This window comes from Pan paniscus, chromosome 10, assembly GCF_029289425.2.
Source record: "Pan paniscus chromosome 10, NHGRI_mPanPan1-v2.0_pri, whole genome shotgun sequence".
Taxonomy (NCBI): domain Eukaryota; kingdom Metazoa; phylum Chordata; class Mammalia; order Primates; family Hominidae; genus Pan; species Pan paniscus.
Window position 1 is genome coordinate 78,239,589 of NC_073259.2, and position 21,236 is coordinate 78,260,824.

At 38.7% G+C, this 21,236-nt stretch overlaps 1 protein-coding gene and 1 long non-coding RNA gene across 3 annotated transcripts in view; one reads left to right on the forward strand and one right to left on the reverse strand.

The window, feature by feature from the left end:
- The window catches only part of LOC134728491 (uncharacterized), a 75,126-nt gene extending 55,597 nt beyond the window's left edge, over positions 1-19,529 (reverse strand). Inside the window, exons 1-4 of one of the 2 annotated variants that reach the window (XR_010108937.1) lie at positions 19,466-19,529; positions 18,993-19,062; positions 18,346-18,394; positions 18,020-18,187 (exon numbers count right to left, since the gene is read on the reverse strand). This is a non-coding gene — a long non-coding RNA (uncharacterized LOC134728491). Of the gene's footprint in view, positions 1-18,019; positions 18,188-18,345; positions 18,395-18,992; positions 19,063-19,222; positions 19,364-19,465 lie in introns of those variants that run through there. The other variant, XR_010108936.1, reaches the window with a different exon arrangement.
- Positions 18,932-21,236, forward strand: part of CNOT2 (CCR4-NOT transcription complex subunit 2) — a 112,287-nt gene continuing 109,982 nt past the window's right edge. The window contains exon 1 of the mRNA XM_003808733.5: positions 18,932-19,634. The gene's annotated coding sequence lies outside the window, so the exon portion shown is untranslated. The remainder of the gene's footprint in view (positions 19,635-21,236) is intronic.

Below are 21,236 nucleotides of genomic sequence, written 5' to 3' on the forward strand. Positions count from 1 at the left end.
CAACAAACTGTCACAGTGAAAATCGTCATGCCTATTTATCAATTTCATCCACTAGTTAGGTAGCTAACCTAAAAGTCAAAATCAGAAATTTAAAAAAACTTTAGCTTAGCTCTCTTAACTGTCATAAAGTTTTTAAGGACAGAAGGGCAATTAAATCTGTTATAATAGATTGGGTTGAAAGGTTCTTGGTCAAATTCCACTTTCCACATTATAACAATATGTAAACTGAATAAGCTTGATTAACCACACTGCAATTTAGTTGCTATACTTTTTAGGTTTTAAAGTCATAAGCTTGTCTGACAAATGTGAAATGTGGTGTTTTTTCCCTAGTACTTTGTCTAATGATTATTAATGATCAGGGCAATGAAGCAAGTCCTTGGCATAACACTGGGTTCCCTCAGTAAAGCATATTTTTTTTTATTAGTGAGGCCAAAATAATGTTCTACTAAAACTATGATAACTTCAACCTGATGCCATTCACATAGAAAATAAGACCAAAAACTGATAATTTTTTCTCCTTAGAGAGTCTGAATTTTTGTTATTTAGAAAAATATTAAAAATATGGTTTAACTAGGACTAATGTATGAATTTTTAACATAGCTATACATTTTAACTTGCATTAGGAGAAAACAGCTAATAACTCTTTATGATTACAATATCAAATAATTTTCCAAGTAAAACCTTAATAAGCATACATACTCTTAAGAGTTCTCATAGGAGACAAAACTAGAAGTTCTGTTAGTTAAAGTAATAGACTTTTAAGATTTTCATTATTTGCTTGCACTTCTTATTTAGAGGATCTGCTTCATAGGCATGCAACCTGTGCAGTAAGTAGCACAGGGCACCATGTTTGGTTATATTATTAGATTAACTGCTTGGTATCCTTTTCAAAGTAGCGATCACTGGACTTTGAGAAGATCATGTATCAAACAAGTAAATTTCAGCTCTGCCCAAAGGTGACACTTCAATCATGGTTAGTTTTTCCTAACAAGTGACAACACTGACCTGTTCAAACTTGTTAGGAAAAACTGAAGAAGCGCAGTGTCCACAACTCAGATAACTCTGCATCAAGTTAATCTTTTTCCAACTTTCTGTAATAATTCTGGTCAAAGTAGTTGGATTGCTAGGCCTTGATAACTTGTACAATACCTTATTTCTCTAAGATTAGAGTCTATCCTCTCACCCAACTCCTAATCTCCTCTGGAACTGGATTATTCCTGCAAGAAATAAAGTAGTCATCAGGGATAAGGACCTAAAGTGAGTAGAGAGTGGGTGCTAAAGATTAACCTGTGAGTTTTTCCGAAGGACATCTTAAACATAACTGAATCTTACACATGATCTAAGATAAGTAGGATGAGGATATGTATTTTTGGGTAGAACCAGATAATATGTTACCTTAGTTGTTGCAAGTTGAAGTCTATCAAAGAGCAGAGTTCTCATGGCTGCTTTTAAAGTACAATAATCATATTTTGATGGCCAGAACTGCTGCACTGCTACATTTAACCTTTTGTGCAGATTAGAGGGGATATAAGTAAATGGAAGTCCTTTGAATTGCTTCTCTTTTGAATTTTCAGACTGTACAGATATAAAAGCAAAATATTTTGGTGTCAATATAAAACAAAAACATTTTAGGTTTAAATTTATTTCTATATGATCAACTTTTTATATGTACAAGCTGGTTATTGCCGCTTTGGCTACACAATTTTTCAGGTAATAGAACCTTAACCACCAAAGACAGAGGAGGGATGATGGAAAGCCTTTTTTTTCTCTATCTCAGGGAGGTAGACTAAATAAACCCTTTCAATTTTAAAAAGATTTCAATTTTAGTATAGCATAATTTTGTATACTATACTATATCTATATTTAGATATAGACAGGTAGATATCTAGATAAAACATAACTTTGAGTTTTACAAGTATAGTGGAAGAATTACTTTGGGAAACAATCATTATGCTAACTGATAAGAATTGGATCTTTGTCCTTGGAAAATGTATGGTCTATTTTTGGAAGCTAAAACAGACACAAGACAACACATACTATTAGGTTGGTTTTTGCCATTAAAAAAGTAATTGCAAAAACCGCAATTGCTTTTGCACCAAACTAATAAGTGTCACATAGGTAATACAAAAGTAAATTCAGAAGACAGAAGGAGACACTGTAGACAGGATTTGAAAGGAAGGGTTTTATGAAGAAAAAAAGTTATTTTTTTAAAGCAAATCAAACCTATTACTTCCAGGTTAGTAAAAGAAGTACAAAAAGTATATAAGCTTATGGAACATTTATGATCTTTTTAGTAAAATATTGTATCTAAAGTTACAAACAGTTACCTGTTATTTAACATCGATTCAAAAATAAAAACAGAACACAATTTGAAAATGGAAAGGAAATACAGTTACAATACCTAGATGCCTGGTTGTAATTGTGTGGTTACTTTTTTTAAAAGTCATGCTTTTAGAAACATAAAGATTAGAAGATTCTACTCTGCAGAATAACAAATATATGTAGATTAATAATGTTAACTTTAAACACCTTTGTAATAAAGTCAGTGATATCTGGAAGGCAGATGGAATGAAGCAAAAATAAAAGAATTGAAAGTATTCTAATTTTATTGAATAAACTCATAAAAGTCAATTTTTCTAACTACACATACCAACATACCACACTTGTTAGCTCTGCACTCAATTTATAGCATGCAGTGAGTAATCTACCATGTCTTCCAACTTATCTTAAATTATTATTTTGGATTTCTAACATGTCTTCAAGAACACCATTATCTTTTAACTGGAAAGCATAAAGTATATTTGTAGTGTGACCTACACATGCCAGTATATAAAAATATATGTTTTCTAATCATAAGTTAGTTTTCAGTGCCTTTAAAAATAGTAGTTCTTGGCTGGGTGTGGTGGCTCACGCATGTAATCCCAGCACTTTGGGAGGCCAAGGTGGGCGGATCACTAGAGGTCAAGAGCTCAAGAGCAGTCTGGCCAACAAGGTGAAACTCCGTCTCTACTAAAAATACAAAAAAATTAGCTGAGCATGGTGGCGCACGCCTGTAATTCCAGCTACTGGGGGAGGTTGAGGCAGGAGAATCGCTTGAACCCGGGAAATGGAGGTTGCAGTGAGCTGAGATCGTGCCACTGCACTCCAGACTGGGTGACGAAGCAAGACTCCATCTCAAAAAAAAAAAAAAAAAAAAAAGGTAGTTCTTCACACTTTCAGATGATAAAAATTTAAAATCATATATATGTCATATATATATAAATCATGTATGTATATATGTATGTGTGCATGTGTGTATAGTAGTGGCTACCTATGTAAATAAAAAATAACGTCACGTATTCAAGTAAATTATATACAGTGATGGCGTATCATAGCTACTCTATTTTTTTTTTTGCTAAAAAAATAGTAAGAGTTGGAAAAAAGATAGTAACTTTCTTGGAGGCAAAAGCGTATGTAGATATGTATGAGTCAAGGAGAGCTGTTTTCTCAGACAGGCACTTGGCTAACTCCCTCAGGTCCCTGTTGTTTGCTCAGGTCTAACCTAATTGAGGGCCACTCTGCTAGCATACTTATTAATGGAAGCTGTTCTTCTCCAAGTAATTAGTACCTCCCTTTCTCTGGCCTACCTACCCCATTACAGCACAAATCACCTTCTAACACAGTATATAATTTATTATGTTTATTGCTTATTGTCTGCATTTTCCTGCTAAAATGCAATCTCCAGGTAGCCAGGGTTCATTATTTTATTCAATTGTATATAGCAAAAACCTAGAATAAAGCCTTGAAGTACAGCAATTACTCAATAAAGATCTGTTGAATCAAAATGAAATGAGTAAGACCAGAAGCAACAACCAGATTTTATGAAGATATTACTGTACATAACAATATGCTATTTTTTTGTAAAGGCAAGTTAATTGTATTTCTCAGATGGGGTTGTTCAGAATATACAAAAAATACTGTCCTTAAGAAATATTAAATTCATAGTCTGACACCTAAATCATATGTACATCAACATGCACTTGATGCAACCTCATTTCCTGCAGATCTTTTGCTTCTGTTACCTGCTCAGAGATGTCTTCACTGACTTTATCTAAAAGAGCACACCATCCCCTTATCATTCTCTAGCTCTTATTTCCTTGATAGTTCTAATCACTGCATATTATATTGAATATTTATTGTTTATCTCCTCCATAAAAACAGGAACCTTATCTGCCTTCCTTACTGCTCTACTTTCCCTGTATTTGGATGAGTGCCTGGTACACAGTAAATACTTACCAGCATGAATGCACTGGGAATTTGCATGGACCCATGTTGTCCTTCATATAAAAGAATGATCTAATTGTTTGTATCCAGATCTGAAGTTGGAAAGCAATCACTTGTATTATTCCCTCACCAATAAAACAAACAAACGAAGAACAGTTCTTCATGCTTCATACCATATAGACTGAGATGGTTAAAAGGCTTGACTAGATACATGCTAGATGTTATTGCACCAAATATCAATGAAATTCAATATTCACCTGGAAGATTAAATCTTCAATCATATTAAATACAAGTTTTAGATTTACTCTGTTCTTTTTCTGGGGTTAAATTATATTCATTTAATTGATTAGAAGTGAAGATACTGATCTAAAATTCTGTGAAATTCTGTTTAATTTTAAAACTTCAGCAAGGTGAATGCTAAAAGTAAAGCAGTAGTTCAGACTCAGTTGCTCTTTCATCCCACTTTTCTGTTTAAAATATAAGACTGAGTGACAATATCTGGATTGAATGACATAGCTGTCTGTCTTTGTAATGGGTGGCAAATGCAAAGAGGAGCAAGATTTTTAAGAATAACATTCTGCAAAGGATGTTGCTTACCTAGTCTGTTCTGTCTGAACACCAGAATCTTCACTCAAACTGTTAATTGTAGATATCTTTAAAATTCTGCCCAGAATGTTTTCAATTGCAGAACTTTATAAAGTTCACCAAAGAAGTTGATAAAGACTGAAAGCACATTTTGAAATGAACTATATAATGTAAGCATACATGTTATTAAATATCTATCTGGTTTACTAAAAGTCCTGCTTCTTTTTGCATTTGCTACCCATTACAAAGACAGGCAGCTACGTCATTCAATCCTGATATTGTTACCCATAGGCAGCAAAATCATTCAATCTGGATATTGTCAGCCAGTCCAGATTTTAAACAGAAAAGTAGGATTAGAGAGCAACTGAGTCTGAACTACCACTTTAGCATTGGCTTAAGGTTTTTTTTGTTTGTTTGTTTGTTTGTTTTTAGATGGAGTCTTGCTCTTGTCACCTGGAGTGCAGGGGCGCAATCTCGGCTCACTGCAACCTCCAACTCCCTGGTTCAAGCGATTCTCCTGCCTCAGCCTCCTGAGTAGCTGAGATTACAGGCACCTATCACCACACAAGGCTAATTTTTGTATTTTTTTAGTAGAGACGGGGTTTCACCATGTTGGCCAGGCTGGTCTCGAACTTCTGATCTCAGGTGATCTGCCCGCCTCGGCCTCCCAAAGTGCTGGGATTACAGGCATGAGCCACCACGCCCAGCCCTGGCTTTACTTAAGTTTTAAAATCAAATAGAAAAAAAGAGGGGCGACTCCTTTAATTATATCCTACATAGATTCTCTGATTTTTCAGTTATTTAAAGTTATTAGAACAATCACAATATATTAAAGAATCATGTTGTTAACTTTAAAGCTTCAATCTCCAGCTCAATTCAAAGCTCTTTACACTATTCCCCTCTACTCTCCCCCGACCCCAAGTACAGAGAAAGGGGCGATTATTTTCTTACTTGACTGGGTAAGGATGCAGTCCTCATTAACTGGATTTTGATAACTTCTGCGTGACAGTATCCAAAAGCTAGATCTATAACGAGGCTTCTTTGAGGGAGCCTGCAGGGGCTTCCCATTATGTAGTTTCCTGATGTTGGTCATCTGGATTCAGTTTACTGAACCACTTTAATTTCTCTTGCTGCAGAGATTCCCTCTTGCTGAGGTCAGCGCGCATACTGACAAAAAGGCTGAAGCTCACCTACTTTCCCTGGTGTTCATACCACCCATGGGAATTTCCGTTATTCTTGACACACTAAATGATGGGCATGAAGACCACTTTCTTGCTGTCCTGGCCTCTGTTAGTCTATCATCTCTTGCAAATTCTCTTTCCTCTACTCATATAGCTCCAGGAGCTCAGCAAGTCCTCTGTCCCAGCAAACACCCAACAGAGAAAAGAAATATGCCTCTTATTTTGGTAATCCCAATCTTTGGATATAATTCTCTTCATGCAACCCCGACTCCAATTATATATTGGGAACAGTCCTGTCCACAAACTGATTCTCCAAAAGGCCTCCTTATTTTCTCTCAGGCCTACCATTTTTTTAATGAAGGGTGAGTAGGAGTGGTGGTGGTGAGGTAGTGGTGGTGGTGATAGGTATGCTTGTGACACTACTTGGCTAATACTATGGGATTATTCAGTTATTTTAACTTAGAATGTGAAGTATTTAATCATTTTATTCTCAGTTTTGGGGCATAATCATAATTACGGGGCAATGGGAAAACTCCCACTCAATATTATATTATAAATGCATCAACAAAAAAGAAAGATTCTGTTGTACCTATAGTATTATGATATCAAGTGTTAGCCAGTCCTTGCCTAATGTATTGGCAAAACCTCAGTCCTAAAAGGGTAAGAGAAATATCTTATTTGGTCCTGTTAAAAACATCTTCTGTGATACCCAATTCACATCATGTGTCAACTTTTTCAGAGAGGAGGTCTCACTAGATTGCCCAGGCTGGTCTCAAACTCCTGCACTCAAGTGATCCTCCTGCCTAGGCCTCCCTACGTGCTGGGATTAGAGGCGTGAGCAGCCACGCCTGGCCTTGTGTCAATTTCTTATAACAAAGCTGTGGTAGAGAATTCTCAATCCCTATATACAGGAACCCAAAATTCAGCCTTTCAAGTACAGTATCTCCATCAAATGTAGTTAGATAGCTTGTGGTTTTGTAAGATATTAATTAAAATCTTCAATAAAAAAGAACTAAGGTACTTAGGTACACATATATTAACACCTTAACATACCAATGAGCTGGGCACAGTGGCTCACACCTGTAATCTCAGTACTTTGGGAGGCCAAGGTGGGAGGAGTCTCAAACCCAGGAGTTTGAAAACAGCCTGGGCAATATAGGGAGACCTTGTCTCTACAAAAAAATTATTAAAAGTTAGCTGGATGTGGTGATGCATGCCTCTAGTCCCATCTACTCTGAAGGCTGAGGTGAGTGGATCACTTGAGCCCAGGAGTTGGAGACTGCAGTGAGCTCTGATTGCGCCACACTGTACTCTAGCCTGGGTGACAGAGTGAGACCCTGTCTCAAAAACATACGGAAAAAAAAAAAAAGAAGAAGAAAAAAAAGTAACAACCAAATTTGGCAATAATGAAACCTCTTAATTCAGAGCATTACAATGAAATCCTTTGCTTTTTAACAGAATACTTACCCGTATCTTATGGAACTAGTGTACTGAGGAATCTAGTTTAGAACCTTCCTTTCCTTTTTCTTTTTCCTTTCCTTTTTCCTTTCCCTTTTCCTTTTTTTCTTCCTTCCTTTTTCCTTCCTCTCTCCCTCCTTCATTCCCTTTTTGTAATTTTTGTTTCTATAAGGAACTAGGCAAAGCCAAGTAAATTCTTTAACTTAATTAAAGAAGTGTAATAGCTCTCTTTTGCTCCCACTCCACCATGTTGAGATGCCTGCTCACCCTTCACCTTCCACCATGATTGTAAGCTTCCTGAAGCCCTCATTAGAAGTCAGGCAGATTCTGGTACCATGCTTCCTGTACAGCCTGCAGAACTGTGATCCAATTAAATCTTTTTTTCTTATAAATTTAAAAAAAGTATAATAAATATGTCTGCTGTTGTTGGTTCATTCAAAACAGATTTTCTCTTCCCTCTGCTCTATTGTAAGTGGTGTTGTTTTTAATAAGATTCTAAGATTCCCTAGCTTTTAGCAAGAAGAGATGTTTTCAGGATAAGGCTTTCAAAAAGGTCTTCCTTACTAAGTATTTAGAAGTCCTGTGTTTTACGGTATCTTTTTGTGCCACATTATCACCTGTTTCTTCAGTGGCAGCTGCTGAGTTTGTAAAAGATCAATTGGCTGTTTCTCTGGATTTTGCCATTTAACTATTACATGCTCACTTATATGGGTTATGCTTATGAAGAGTTGTTTCCTAATTGCAGGCTGCTTCATTAGAAGGAAAAGAAGAGGTTTTGGGATAATATTCCTCCAGAATCACCTTCACCAAAGTTATGGCAGCTGTAGCAACTTTTATAATCTAGAATCTAATGGAAACTAATCTTACTCTGAGGAAGTACAATAAGTGTTTTATAAAATATGGTGTTTACCTCTATATTAGGCAGTGTTTTTAAAAATCTTAATTAACACTATCATTTCTAACTACTTCAGAGTTGGACATCATATTAAAAATGTAAGGTTGTTTAAGAACTGTTGTAAATATCTGGTAACTATCTTCTTCTAAACAATGTCTTTAAAAAGTGGTGCGTCTTTTAAAACCCTCTTAGTAATTGTGAAAGGGATGCCATTACATAAACTCAAGATTAGTTAACATGTTTATTTTTTAAAGTGACTTAAAAACATATTTTTATGGCAGCAAAATAAAACATGATCACTAGTTGACGCTATAAAATGTAATCATTTAGGGATATGTTTTACTTCCCCACCTTACCTGATTTTAGTTCTCAACAGAAAATATTTAACTCAACTAGCTAGCACATTTATATTTCTGTTGTTGTTTTTTTACATGGCTGTCTATATAGTCTATTATTTTCTTGCATTTTCCTTTTCAGGTGCCTCATTAGTAATTTTATTAAAAATTCTTAGATTACGTGTGGTTTTCCACATAAAACTATTATCATCATCATCGCAACTATTTGAGTGGCTGGTTCATTCCATACACTATACTAAGCATTTGCATATGTCGTCTGATGAAATTTTTTTTTTTTTTTTTTGAGATGGAGTCTCGCTCTGTCATCCACGCTGGAGTGCCGTGGCGCAATCTCGGCTCACCGCAAGCTCCACCTCCCGGGTTCATGCCATTCTCCTGCCTTAGCCTCCTGAGTAGCTGGGACTACAGGCGCCCACCACCACGCCGGGCTAAGTTTTTTGTATTTTTAGTAGAGATGGGGTTTCACCGTATTAGCCAGGATGGTCTCGATCTCCTGACCTCGTGATCTGCTCGCCCCGACCTCCCAAAGTGCTGAGATTACAAGCGTGAGCCACCGCGCCTGGCCCATCAGATAAAATTTTTATGACAATCCTGAAAGGCATAGTCATATTTTTATGCTCGAATTTTAGGCAGCAAAACTGAGGTTTGTAGAAGTAATTTTTAAAATATTGCATTTTTTTCAAAGGGCACTGAAGCTTGCATGTGTTTCGGTTAGATAAAATTGCAGATCTTAGCTATTCAAAACCCTTACGCTCATAATCTTGCTTCTTAAATCCCTAGTGGCCCACTAACATATTCTTTAGTATTTGTGAGTTCTCACAAAAAATCTTTAGTTTTGTACCTTTATTTCAAAAGTAATCTAAAAGTTAACATAACTCTGTTTTGGATTAAAAAACCACCATTATATAAATAAATACTTTGACTTGAGTGCCCATGTTTTTGTTTGCTTATAATGGAGTTGGAGCCAGACTATCTAACTTAAAATTGCCCTGGACTACAGTAAAGAGTAAGTTAATTAATGATCCATTTATGCCAGGTAAAGGTCAAATACTGTAATTGCTTGCTTCTGGTATTATAAAGGTTTCAAAAAAATCATAACAGAGAAAACTGTTAGGAAAATTGAGTTATCACATAGCAACATAGGTATCTCAAATTCAAATAAATCTGTGCTCTATTTCCAATGATGATTTAGGCTTAACAAAAAACTTTTACATTAATGTTAACTTAAAATATTTTAGTTTTATTTCATTCCTAATTTTTTTCTAGTTTAATAGTTAAAATAGAGCTAAAAACCTAAGTTTACTCCTAGTTTTCTATTTGTACATATTAGGGTAACTTTATAAGAAAAATAGTTTATCACACTGGGTATCCACAAAAATTCATAAAAGGTGCTCCTATAGTACTCAAGACTGAGAAACAGTAGTGTATCATCTGTGAGGCCAGTGCATAATAGCAACTCAATAGTTAGTTGAATCAGAATTTTAAGCATCTACCTAGGTTCTCCATATTTATTCATTTGATTGATTAGTAACAATTAAAAAATATATTCTGTGGCCAAACTATGTCAGAGTTACTTTCTTCCCCATTATTAAGTGCACTAAATTCATAGTAGGGAGTTTTAGTGGTTCTTAGACATTTGTTTTTTCAGTAAGGACCCCTTCGAGAATCTTGTGACATCTATGGATCCTCTCCCAAGAAAACGGATATACAAAAATATTACACACAACATTTTAAAAATTACATACATTTTAAAAAGAAAGGAGAATAGGTTCTGTAGTTACAAAGCCTGAATTCCAATCCTCTCTCTTTATAATCTTTGTAATCTAAAGCAGCCTCTTTCTTTTTTAAATTATACTTTAAGTCTTAGGGTACATGTGTACAACGTGCAGGTTACATATGTATACATGTGCCATGTTGGTGTGCTGCACCCATTAACTCATCATGTAACATTAGGTATATCTAATGCTATCCCTCCCCCCTCCCCCCACCCCACAACAGTCCCCAGAGTGTGATGTTACCCTTCCTGTGTCCATGTGTTCTCATTGTTCAATTCCCACCTATGAGTGAGAACATGCAGTGTCTGGATTTTTGTCCTTGTGATAGTTTGCTGAGAATGATGGCTTCCAGTTTCATCCATATCCCTACAAAGGACATGAACTCATCCTTTTTTTATGGCTACATAGTATTCCATGGTGTATATGTGCCACATTTTCTTAATCCAGTCTATCATTGTTGGACATTTGGGTTGGTTCCATGTCTTTGCTATCGTGAATAGTACCGCAATAAACATACATGTGCATGTGTCTTTACAGCAGCATGATTTATAATACTTTGGGTATATACCCAGTAATGGGATGGCTGGGTCAAATGGTATTTCTAGTTCTAGATCCCTGAGGAATCGCCGCACTGACTTCCACAATGGTTGAACTAGTTTACAGTCCCACCAACAGTGTAAAAGTGTTCCTATTTCTCCACATCCTCTCCAGCACCTGTTGTTTCCTGACTTTTTAATGATCACCATTCTAACTGGTATGAGATGGTATCTCATTGTGGTTTTGATTTGCATTTCTCTGATGGCCAGTGATGATGAGCATTTTTTCACGTGTCTTTTGGCTGCATAAATGTCTTCTTTTGAGAAGTGTCTGTTCATATCCTTTGCCCACTTTTTGATGGGGTTGTTTTTTTCTTGTAAATTTGTTTGAGTTCATTGTAGATTCTGGATCTACATTGTAGTTCATTGTAGCCCTTTGTCAGATGAGTAGATTGCAGTAGATTTTCTCCTATTCTGTCGGTTGCCTTTTCACTCTGATGGTAGTTTCTTTTGCTGTGCAGAAGCTCTTTAATTAGATCCCATTTGTCAATTTTGGCTTTTGTTGCCATTGCTTTTGGTGTTTTAGACATGAAGTCCTTGCCCATGCCTATGTCCTGAATAGTATTGCCTCGGTTTTCTTCTAGGGTTTTTATGGTTTTAGGTCTAACGTTTAAGTCTTTAATCTATCTTGAATTAATTTTTGTATAAGGTGTAAGGAAGTGATCCAGTTTCAGCTTTCTACATATGGCTAGCCAGTTTTCCCAGCACCATTTATTAAATAGGGAATCCTTTCCCCATTGCTTGTTTTTGTCAGGTTTGTCAAAGATCAGATGGTTGTAGATATGCGGCATTATTTCTGAGGGCTCTGTTCTGTTCCATTGGTCTACATCTCTGTTTTGGTACCAGTACCATGCTGTTTTGGTTACTGTTGCCTTGTAGTATAGTTTGAAGTCAGGTAGCGTGATGCCTCCAGCTTTGTTCTTTTGGCTTAGGATTGACTTGGCGATGTGGGCTCTTTTTTGGTTCCATATGAACTTTAGTTTTTTCCAATTCTGTGAAGAAAGTCATTGGTAGCTTGATGGGGATGGCACTGAATCTATAAGTTACCTTGGGCAGTATGGCCATTTTCACGATATTGAGTCTTCCTACCCATGAGCATGGAATGTTCTTCCATTTGTTTGTATCCTCTTTTACTTCATTGAGCAGTGGTTTGTAGTTCTCCTTGAAGAGGTCCTTCACATCCCTTGTAAGTTGGATTCCTAGGTATTTTATTCTCTTTGAAGCAATTGTGAATGGGAGTTCACTCATGATTTGGCTCTCTGTTATTGGTGTATAAAAATGCTTGTGATTTTTGCACATTGATCTTGTATCCTGAGACTTTGCTCAAGTTGCCTATCAGCTTAAGGAGATTTTGGGCTGAGACAATGGGGTTTTCTAGATATATCTAGCAACCTCTCTTAAAGCCTCCATTTCCTCATCTGTAAAATGCAAATACCACCTATCACACAGAAATGTTACACAGATTGAGTGAAATCATGTAATTATGGTGCTTGCCATTTAGCAGATGCTAAACTAAGTGGTTAACTTTTTCTATTGTTAGAGGTTTTATTATGCTGATTGGTTACAGCCATTTTTTAGATTCCAAGGATCTTATATTCTTTCCACTGATTACCTCATTTATTTGGCTTCTCCTTTTAGGATATTTTTTATAGATGATAGTGACCCACAAAAGCACTGGAGGGGTAATAGCATCTTTAATGTTCAGTTCAGAATAGAAGTGGCTTTAATACTGCCATGATCAATTCCAAAGGTGATGAGTATTAGATTCAATATATGGACAAGGATATTTAAAGGGGGGGAAATGTGGTTCACCAATTTAAATGATATCTGCTACATACATGTAGCATACAAGAAAATGGAAAAAATTATACTATTATTCTGACATCACAGTTTTCTTGAGAACTAAATGACAAGGTGATGTGATTTATAATATTATATACATAGATCTATCTTCTGTATGCACGTTTTAGTTTTCGTCTCTGTTTCCTAGCCCAGAGGTCCTAAAACTTCTAGATAAGGGCACTAGGAGAATCTTATTCTATTCAGTCTTTGACCCTTGGTTCCTGACAGAGCTCCTAAGCCCCTTGGAATTTCCTGGATGATAGGAGAATCTTTTGTTCTAATGAGGTAACTCTTGATGGGCTCCTGGGTAGCCTCAGGATGGGAGCTGGTTGCCAGGGAAGCCAACCATGTGATTAGGGAGTTGGAACTTTAACCTGGCTCCTCACCTCCAGGGAGGGGAGAGGGGGTTAAAGGTTATTTGCTCACCAGTGACCAATAATGTAATCAATCATGCCTACATAATGAAGTATCCATAAAAGCCCAAAAGGACAGGCAGGGTTCAGAGAGCTTCCTGATAGCTGAACACTAGGAGGTTCCTGGAAGCTGGCCTGCCTGGAGAAGGCATGGAATTGCCACACCTCTTCTCCCTACCTATACATAGGGCAAGGTATGGGAGAAAAGGTGTGCAGATTCCTCTTCCATTCAGCTGTTCACCTGTATGCTTTGTAATATCCTTTATAATAAATGGGTAAATGCTAGTAAAGTGTTTCTCCGACTTCTGTGAGCCACTCTAGTGAACTAATTGAACCTGAGGAAGGGATCATGGGAATCCTGATTTATAGCTTGGTCAGGAGTATTGGTGACAACCTACTACTTGTGGCTGGTACTGGAAGTGGTGGGGGCAGTCTTGCAGAACCGAGCCCTCAATCTGTTCGATCTGATGCCGCCTCCAGGTAGATAGTGTCAGAACTGAATAGAATTGAGACACCCAGCTGATGTCTGCTAGAAAATTGATGGTTTGATGTGGGCGGGGGTGAGGGGGGACTGCTATCCCACCCCATCTTGTTGCAGAAGTATTGTATTGAGTAGTATTTGAGAACAGGGAAAAAGTTTGGTTTTTCCTCTCTCAGAGACAAAACATAGTGCCTGGAACATGACTGAGATTTCAGCTACATTTGAAAAATGAATGGCAAATGAATACTGAGTCAGAACAGAACATCTTATTAAGGTGAGAAGGCATTTATTCTATTATTCTCAAAATTGGTAATATTAAAAACATACTTTATGTTCATATCTGAAACACAAACAAATAACTCTAAGGAACTATCCAAATTTCTTTCATTTTCATTGTCACTTTGGTATTTTAAGCATCAAATATTGCTTGAAATATTTGAGCATAAACATATTCTGGTTATGTGTTTTATATAGTGTCACTATAGCCATCATAACAAGATTTCACAGAAGGCTGAAGAAGTTTTAATAAAGATCCTCAGTCAATATAAAATGCTCCAATAACAGTAACTGATATAAAAATAATGAAAAAATAGTTACGTTTGCAAGGCTGACTTAACACCTCGTGTATATTTCGTTAGATGATCTTTGTGAGACTTACAAATTAAACATTTGTATTTTAAAACTTTTTCTTTGCTCTTAACAATGTATCATGTCAATAAAATTTCCTCCACATCATTTCAAATGGCTGAATACTGTTCACTGTATGGATGTTGCTTAACCAATCTCCTAATAAATGATGCAGTAAAGAATACTCTTGCAATTAACTTGTTAAACACACCCTTATTTGCTTATAATACATTTCTTTTTTTTTTTTTTTTTTTTGAGACGGAGTCTCGCTCTGTCACCTAGGCTGGAATGCAGTGGCACAATCTCGGCTCACTACAACCTCTGCCTCCTGGGCTCAAGTGATTCTCCCATCTCAGCCTTCCCAATAGCTGAAACTACAGGCACCCGCCAGCATGCCCAGCTAATTTTTGTATTTTTAGTAGAGATGGGGTCTCACCATGTTGGCCAGGCTGGTCTTGAACTTGTGCCCTCAGGTGATCCAACCCCACCTCAGACTCCCAAAGTGCTGGCATTACAGGTGGCTCTCTGAGCCACCGTGCCTGGCCTTTTCTTTTGGACAGAGTCTTGCTCTGTCACCCAAGCTGGAGTGCAGTGGCATGATCTCAGCTCACCGCAACCTCCGCCTTCCGGGTTCAAGCGATTCTCCTGCCTCAGCCTCCAAGTAGCTGGGACTACAGGCGTGCACCACCACACCTAGCTAATTTGTTTGTATTTAGTAGAGACGGGGTTTCACCATGTTGGCCAGGCTGGTCTCAAACTCCTGGCCTCAGGTGATCCACCCGCCTTGGCCTCCCAAAGTGCTGGGATTACAGGCATGAGCCACTGCACCCAGCCTGCTTATGACACATTTCTAAAAGAATCGCTGGGTCAAATGCACATGGCTCAAGGCTTTTGATACATATTGCCAAACTGCACTCTAGAAAAGTGCTGCCAACATACACTCTCAGCAATATAAGCAGCCCTGTTTCTCTGAATCCTTGCCAGTATTATCAAGAAATAACCACTTGTTAAAATAGTGCCTGAAGACTAAATTAATGTTTAACATGTTTTGTCACTCATAAGTTGGGCTTACTATTAAACTTTTAACTGTTATAGTATTACCATTCAAAGCTTACACATATTTAAGATGAAGAAACTGAGGTCTAGTAAATTATAATTCAGACTCCTTTTAGTGTGAATTTTAGCCCTGGATATACTGCAGTGCAGTCTTTTTTTTTTTCCTTGTACTAGCCTTACAGATTTCCCAGAAAAAGGTAGACATCTTCTTTATTAAGTTGGAGGTCAGGAATATCGTATTAGTTTAGTACTGTTTTTCCTGTTTCCTAGATTGGATTTTACAAATTTTGTGTTAAGGATATCTGTTGACATTTACTCATTTATTATTTAAAAAGTCTAGCTAATCTTGGATAAGAATTTTGTTGATTCATTCACTCACTAATTTAACAGCATTTATCTAATGCCTACCATGTGTGAAGGATAAAGTAGTGGAAAAAAACAGGTGTAGTTTATATTTTTGTAGGGTGAAGGGAGGTAGAAAATAAACAGTGAATAAAGAAGATAATGATAAATTATAAATGCTATTAAGAAAATAGAGGGGCACATGATTGACAGAGAATAAATGGGAACGTGAGCTATTTTAGATACGGTGGCCAGGGAAGGCCTGTCAGAGATATTTGGGTTAACCTGAAGGAAGAGAATGAGTCAGCCATATCCAAGACAGAAAACCACATCCCAGGCAGAAAATAAATAAATAAATAAAAAATAAAAAGCAAGTGCAAAGGCCCTGAGACAGAGTATCAGGTAAGATTAAATTCAATTGAGAACAAGAGACTCCAAAATAGTGGCTTTAATAATATAGACATTTACGACTGCAGGGCTAGCATGGTGCTCTGATCCATAAAGTTCTCACAGACCCTGGTTTCCACCAGTTTAGTTTTGCCATCCCTAGAATGAGAGAACTTGCATGAGGCACAAATTGGCAGCTACATTTCCAAGCCATCACATCTATATTCCACGGTACAGGATAAAGGAAAAGCCGCATTGAAGGTGTGCACCAACTATCTTTTAAGGATGGTTTTACAAGTGTGCCACATGATATACTGCTTATATCCCATCAGCCAGCACTATTACATGGCTACAAGGAAGGCTGCAAAATATAGTCTTTGTTCTGGGTAGCCATGTATCCATGTCTATTACTATGAAAAAAATGGAGGAATTTTTGGGGACAACTAACAGGCTCTGCTACAGACTAGAAAAAGCACAGCCCACGACAGAAAGGAGGCAGTAAGAAGGGTGAGAACAACTTCCTGTGCTGCTTCCTGGGAAGATGGAGAAGTGGGCAGGAGCCAGATTATGCAGTCTTGAAGGCTATGGTAAGGAATTCCGATTTCATTCTGTGTGCATAAGGAAGCTATTGGAGGGTTTTAAACAAGGGAGTGACATAACCTAGTAACATTTTTTAAATGATTGCTTTGGTTGGTATATAGAGAATGGTTTAAATGGGAAAATATTCATGAGGGTACAGATAGAAAGTGAAAGCAACTAGTGTGGTTATTGCTGTGGTCCAGCAACAGATGATGGTGGCTCCCAAGGGTTGTGCCAGTGGAAGTGATAAGTAGCTAAATTCAGAATGTATTTGTCAGGAAGAATTGATGGTACTGTCTGATGAGTTGTATGAGTGTGAAGAATCAGAAAATTCCAAGTTTTATGCCTGAGCAAATAAGTGAATGGTGGTACTATTTATGAAAATCAGGAATTCTAAAGGAGCAGCAGATTTACGGAATGAACAAAGGGGATTCAAATGTTGTTTCAGACACATTAGAGAAGCCTGTCCTTTTAATCCCTTGCCATGGCAAAATTTTCAATACCATCCATATTTTTCTAAAAATGGGTGGCCTCCTTCCTCTACAAGTTATACACAAACTCATTCTTCCCTTAATAGGGTATTTTTTTTCCTCAACGTCTGTAATTTTTAAATAAAGTGTACAGAGAATTTAACAGAATACATATTTTGGAAATATACAAAACATGTGCCTATTAGTATGGACTACTTTTCAGGTAAAAGTAAGAAAATCTAGTAAGATAGTTAAAAGAAACCAAACTACCAAATGGGCAAACTTAATCAACATTACCAATAAAGATGAACTTTTTGATGCAACAGGACAATTTAAAAAATATACCATCTATTGGTAAGAACTCTTACTATAAGAATTCTTACTATACAAGCCTTTAACAAATGCTAGCTCATTAAATACCTAGAGTACCCTCTAAGGTAGATATTAAAAATTTTTTAACAAATTTATAATAGATTTGGCACAAATAATAGGACAATTAAAGGCTCGTTCTTCAACCCGGTTTAAAGTGAATTCATCCTAAACAAATAGGTGTTCAGTGAGAGTCAAAGTAAGTAGTATCAAATATTGAAAGTAATAGTATCAATGTATTTTCTCCTAACACTCCTAACCCACACATTTATTATGAAAATGTTTGTTGTTCTATCTCTTCCAGTAAAATACTCAAGGTAATAAAACTCTCATATCAGACTTACACCCTCTGGAAGTCATTCCATAGAGGTATATTCAATCTTTTAACACACCATCTTATGGTTGAAGATGTTAACATGAGAAGGAGGAGAAAGCAGGAAGAGGAAGGGACTATTTGCAGAGGACGGGGAGAAAGAAAGACACTAGTATGTGTTGTTCCTCCTCGAATTTTCCTGAAGTGAAAAAAAAACAGTGAAGTAGAGTGTTTGATGAAATCAATAACCAAGCAAAACATTTTCTACCTACACCAGTACCACTAGGAGTTGAAATAAATTCACACAATGTCTGCTGATATGTCAAAACACCTTACCTTCAAAAACATGACAGTTACCTTTTATTTTATAGTATGCTTGTGTTTCTTCCTATTTCTTGCTTTTGACCTTCAATGATAAATGTAAACTGGATTACAGTGATTCTTTTGTAAGTAAAAGGTGACTTTTTAAAAGAAACAACCAATGGAAATAGAAATTTTATTTACTTCAAATTAACTGTACTTCAATTACTCAAATAGAAAAGAATAATTTTCACATTATGAAGCTACACAATTCCAAAATACACATGCTGAGGCTCTTTTTAAGTCCAAATTGTCTAGTAATTACAAAAAAGTGAAGAGTTTACAGATATACAAGGAAATAAAGGCGAATTATTGCAAAGAAAACAAGTTTAATTTCACTTTGAACGACAACGATTTTTCTGGAAAGCAGATACTTCACTCCTTTAAGTTTCCACCCAAGCCACAATAATTTCAAACGGTCTTGCGGATGACCCAGCTGGTCACTCTTGTTTATGTGGGGACTGGAGGTAATGAGAGCCAAAAAAAGTGCTATAAACCTAATTTGGCTAGAGCAAGTTCACACGACACGACCGTGCTTTAAAAACTTGCTCTCCATTATGTACTTCCTTCCATCAGGTTGGGGGAAAAAAAATGGTGGGGATGGTGAGTAAATACACCAGTGGTTTCATCAGAGGGGAACTCACTACTCAGGAGGTGACGGTGACGTGGTGCCGGTCCCTGAAGTACGCGCACAAGCTCCGGAGGTTGCGGGAGCTGAGGGAGGAAACAGGGACACGGTCAGATTCGCTCCAGGTGGCGGGAGTGAGGAGGGGAGGAGTGACGAGGCGGACGTGCGGGGGCGGGGGTGTCCAACACAAACACAAACACGAACACGCTCAGCGTCCCCGGGGAGGGCGGACTGAAGCCACCTCACCATTCATCGCCCCTGGACCCCGCAGTCCCCCCTCGGACTCAGGGCCAGAGCCTTCTGCGAAGTAACCTAGCCCCAGGGAAACGGTAGCGGCCGCAGAAGCCCCGCTCTCTGTAACGGCCGCGGAGGAGCAGCAAGCCTCCCTGTGAGTCGGTGGGAGACAAGACGGAGCGGCGGTAAGGGCGGTAGGGAAGTGAAGCGCCTCTCTCCACCTTGTTACAAGCGCGCTGAAAGCGGCCTACCCACCCCATCGCTGCCGTTTTGCAGTCGTCGCTCCCACCTTCCGCTGCCGCCTGGAGGGAAGCCGGAGCGACGGGGGTCACGGCGGCGGTCAGAGGGTAAAGGTCTTGCTCCCAGCAGCCTCCGCGGTGGATACGTCGCCATCTTGGATCCGCGGGACAAGAAAATTCATGCGGTGAGTTTTTGGTAAATTTTCGGAAGTCTGGCAGCGGGGCGCGCGGCGGGGGCGGCAGATTCGGGGCCCCCGCAAGGCGGGGGAATGCCCCGGGGCCGGTCCGGTCGCGCCCAGGGTCCGCCGGTAGCGTCCCGGCCCACCGCTTCCCGTTGCTTTTGTCTCGGCTCCAATCGAGAGAGGGAGAGCGGAGCGGGCGGGGAGGGGGGTGGCGGCGGTGGAGGGAGGGAGGGGGTGTGTATGGGGGGGGTGGTGGACCGGACGTAAAGCGTCGCTGTACTCGGGCCGCTGCAGCAGCAGCAGCTCCAGATCCTAGGCCCGGTCCCATCCGCGAGTGGTGGGGCTTCCCCAGACTCCACTCCCCTAGGCTCCCGCCAGCGCGGAGGAGCCGCTGCCGCCGCGCTGCTTCCTGGGGGAGAAGAGAAGGCGGCAGCGGCCGTGGCCGACGAGCTCGAGCCCGCTTTAGACGGCTCTGCCGCCTTCCTGGCAGCTGGTGCTGTCTGTGGCTTCTTACCTTCTCTCAATACACGTATATCATCTGCCAGTTATGTGTATTTCTGTTAGTGTGTTTGCAAGTGTCAGATGGGAGACACTGGACTGGCTAACGGGTGTCAGGAGCCTGCAGGCCCTGGGATACCGAAGGCTGTGCATGGTGGAGAGAGAAGGAATGCAACTGCGATGCCGCCTCTGCCACCGCACCAGGAAGGTGAAGCTTCCGTAGTGTCGTAGACTGAGTCCGGATGGTCCTGGGGCGGCGGAGGAACCACAGGCGCTTCTGTCTGTGAAGTTGCAAGCCCTGGGTTTCTACTTCCGCAGGGGCCTCTCCACCTTTTGCTGTCGTAGGTCTCGCTTAAAAGTTTAACAGAAGAAAAGAGTAGGGTTAAAAGAGGCCTTTGTAGTTCTTCATTGAAGCACTGTTGTCTGTCCGGGTGAAAGCCGATAACTCTTGGTAACTGTGGTCCTTAGCAAAAGAGAATTGGAGTTTTCTTTTATACAAAGTATTTCCAAGGTTTTAGACCTTATATTTATTCCAGGCCTGTAGGTACGTTATTACTACCACAAAAGTCTTACATAAGGGTACCACCCTCTCAGAGGGAACCTAAACATCAACTTCCTTCGAATCCTTGGAGACGTCTTCACTTTTCAACATCCGGAAGACTGAGTGCAACATATTTTGTTTCATTTTCATAAAAGTCTTGGTCAGAGAATCCCACTCGTTTTAAAATCGTTTGGGCAATTCCTCATAATTAAGTACACTGCTTTGAACCCTTAGTTCTTGGCGAAATGGTAAAAAGTACTCAGTTAAAGTCAGTTCACGAGGGAGGCCAACTTGAATTTAAGGTTCAAAGTTGAACATATTTAGTGTCATGCTTAATATTAGGAATTTTTAGAGCTCGGAATCGTAAGTGTGACTGTTGATTTCCCTTTTGAAGCAATATAAATGGAAAGAATAAAGTATGGGGTGAGGGATGAGATAGAAATTTTAAAGTATCCATTTACATGCAAGGTTGATGTTGAGTTTGGGAATGCTTGGCATAATTGACAACAGTTCTTTCCAAACGTCAATGAATAAATCTCACAATTTTGTAAGGTAACTATTGCAGA